The sequence below is a fragment of the Octopus bimaculoides genome, chromosome 11, assembly GCF_001194135.2.
Source record: "Octopus bimaculoides isolate UCB-OBI-ISO-001 chromosome 11, ASM119413v2, whole genome shotgun sequence".
In the NCBI taxonomy this organism is placed as follows: Eukaryota; Metazoa; Mollusca; class Cephalopoda; order Octopoda; family Octopodidae; genus Octopus; species Octopus bimaculoides.
The window spans coordinates 60,563,133-60,566,954 of NC_068991.1; positions in this window are offsets into that span (position 1 = coordinate 60,563,133).

Sequence of the window (3,822 nt, forward strand, 5' to 3'; positions counted from 1 at the left end):
TATATATATATATATATATATATCCTCATCATCATCCTCATTTAAAGTCTATGTATCCCATACATACATACATACATACAAGACAGTAAGGTGATTGTTGGTAATGAGTATAGTGAGGAATTCCGGGTAGAAGTAGGTGTTCACCAGAGACCAGTCCTCTGCACCCTCTTATTCATCAACAGAGGAATTCAAGATAGGCTACTCCTGGGAGCTCCTCTATGTTGATAATCTTGCTCTAATAGCTGATTCACTACCAGAACTAGAGATGAAGTTTCAGATGTTGAAGCAAGATCTAGAATTGAAGTGCCTAAGAGTCAATCTAGCAAAACCCAAAGTCCTAGTAAGTAGGAAGACAGACAAATCACAAACCCCTTCAAGTAGATGACCCTGCTCAATCTGTAGAAAAGGCATAGGTAGAAACTCCATATGATGTACCCGGTGTAAGCTATGGACACAAGAGGTGCAGCAATATTGAAGAAAGGTTAACCAGGAAGATAATTTTTGTGTGTGGCAGATGCACAGAGGCAATAAATACCAAAAATGTACAGAAAACAGATTCCATCACATGCCAGGGGGAGAAACTAGAAGTAGTTGATAGCTTCCGCTACCTAGGTGACAAAGTCTGTAGTTGGGGTGGATGTTTAGAGAGCGTAGCCGCTAGAATAAGAATAACCTGAGCAAAGTTTAGAAAGCTCCTACCACTGCTGGTAACAAAGGGCCTAGTGAAAAGTAGACTCTATGATGCAAGTGTGCAAATAGCCATGCTACATGGCAGTGAAACATGGGCCATTACTGCTGAGGACATGCGTAGACTTGAAACAAATGAAGCTAGTATAATCCACCTTGAGAGAAAAGTTAGGCATAGTCCAACTTTTCTCTCAGGGCACTTACACTGTTGTGTATGCACACTGACATTACACATCCAGCAGATCATACTAGCTTCATTTGTTTCAAGTCTACACATGTCCTCGGCAGTAATGGCCCATATTTCACTACTGTGTAGCATGGCTGTTCGCACACATGTATCATAATGTCTACTTTTCACTCTGAGTGAGAGACTATGGTGCTGCTATGCCAGTCATTGGTTATGACGCCTTCGTGAACTACCTGGTTTACAATACAGGTGACTAGACCATAACCCACACCCTCAGATATTTTAAGCATCTCAGTAGTGATTCCTAATGGGCCAGGTGCTTTCCCTGTCTTCATATCATTAATTACTTTATTTATCAGGGTACTGTTGATGCGAGTAGCTGGTTCCTCAATTGAGTCAATGTTTGGCAGGCTCGCCTCCTCCCATTCATTCTCCATGTTCAGCAGATTTTCATAATGGCATCTCCAAGCCTTTTTCTTTGCAGAATCATTAAATGCAAATGCACCATGATCCATGTGGATACGTTTCCCTCCTATGACATCTCAATTTTCTCTCACACACTGTTTTGTATGTATGTATGTATGTATCAGAGGCATCAGATGTGGTGTGCAAGAGAGACGACTGCACTGGTATGGTCATGTGCTACGTATAGATGAGGACAGCTGTGTGAAGAAGTGTTACACCCTAACAGTAAAAGGAACCTGTGAAAGGGGTAGACCCAGGAAGACATGGGATGAGGTGATGAAGCACAGCCTTTGAACATTGGGCCTCCAAGAGCGTAGTTCCTAGAATAAGAATAAGCTGGGAAAAGTTCAGAGATCTTTTACCTTTGTTCAGAGTGAAAGGTAGACTGTATGATGCCTGTGTACGAACAGCCATGCTACACTGCTGTGAAACATGGGCTGTGACTGCTGAGGACATGTGAAGGCTTGAATGAAATGAAACTAGTATGCTGTGCTGGAGATGATGACAAGTGATCGAGATCTTTGGCAATTTGCTGCGCTTGAGAAGACACATCAACAGGGAAGGTCACCATTGGACAATTCATTTAGTTTCTCAGCAAAGATGTCCATCTAATATGGGATTCCAAAACTGGGGTTAGCTCAGTATTCAGAAACACAACTGGGTCATAAAAACAGTGTCTTTCCATGTAATTATCAGAGATTTTCCCACCCAGAAAGTAATAACATAAGCTTGAAAAAACTGGTCAATAGTTGGACACCCAATTTAAACCAACCCTTTAAAATCAATATCTTGCATGCAGATGTGGACATTTCCTATAAGGCTTCAAAAATGAATAGATGTTTGTTAGACTCTGTTGATTCTGGATTAGAACATATTTGTTTTCACTATAATTTCAAAAATTCTAGGGATGAGAAATAAATTTGAAGAAGGGCTATTTTGTGAAAAAATTGTAATTTTTGTTCTACCACTTTGCTAACTTACCAACCCATTCACTCTGTCCTGTTTTCTGAACCATTTTAGTTATATTCACCTTCCTGTAACTTGAGGGTACTCCTAGACACTTCTTCAGTTATCTTCCCTCCAACTGGGGTAGCTATTTATCTTCTCTATACCAAAGCATGCATTTTCTATCCCTCTATCATACTTTAGTCTCTCATCGCCTGGCATAAAGCCACCTCTCTCAGCACTACACACCTTCAATCAAGGAATCTCATCTTGCAAATTACTTGATGATCTAACAAGTACTAATGCTACAGAAAAAGCACCCAATACACTCTGTTAAGTGAATCAATTAGAAAGGGCATCCAGCCATAGAAACCATACCAAAGTAGACTTTGAAGCTCAACATGGCACTGTCAAACTATCCAACCCATGCCAGCACAGAAAATGGATATTAAACGATAATGATGATGATCTGTAATTGTATACGTTTCAATTAGTGTTGCTAACGAAGTCGTCTAATTCACAATACTGATCTGGTTTCGATAGATATTTGTTCATCATTCATTCAGGAATAAGTGAAAAAATAACATTGTTATGAGCTATTTTTATCGTTGTTTGAACTTACTAAAATGTTTAAAATGTTTTCTTGGTTGTTTTGCAAATTACTGAAAAAGGAAGATTGCTTTTACTTCTTTCAGTCAATACACTGAGACCATACTGGAGCACAGACTTGAAGGGTTTATTTGGACAAATTATCTCCACTACTTACATTTAAGCTTGGCAATTTTTTTTACTGGTTTCTTTACCAATCCCTTAAGTTATGGGGATGTAAACAAACCAACACTGGTTGTCAAGCAAGTAGAGACAGAAAAACAAACTCAAAGACACATCCACCCACCCACACATATATAAATATATATGACAGACATCCACAGTTTCCCTCTACCAAATCCACTCACAAGGAATTTGCCACTCCTGAGCTACTGTAGAAGACACTCGCTCAAGACGCCATAGAGTGTGATTGAACCCAAAAGCACATGGTTGCAAAGTGAGCTTTTTAACCACACAGCTAGCCAGGCCTGTACCTATGGGAATATGTAAGTCCCACTGCATGGCACCTTTGGCAAGTGTCTTCTTACAATTACCCCAGGTTAACCAAAGCCTTGTGAATGGATTTAGTAGACAGAAACTGAAAGAAGACTATCATGTGTGTGTGTGTGTGTTTACCATGGTCCTGATATCACATGATGTTATAAACAAGCATCATTGTCATACAAGTGGGGTTCATTTCCAGTTTTCTATGAAAGGTGTGTCTGGCAATGGGGAAATGTTACCTTGCTTTGAAACAGGTGATGCTAGGTGACAGGAAGAGCATCTCTGGCTATAGAAAAACTGCCTCAACAAAATATTCTCTGACCCATGCAGACATGGAAAATTAGATGCTAAATGGTGAGGATGAAATTTTAAAACATAGTTTCCATGCATTGTATACCAGTTTTATATGCGTGTATATATATATATATATATATATATATATATAT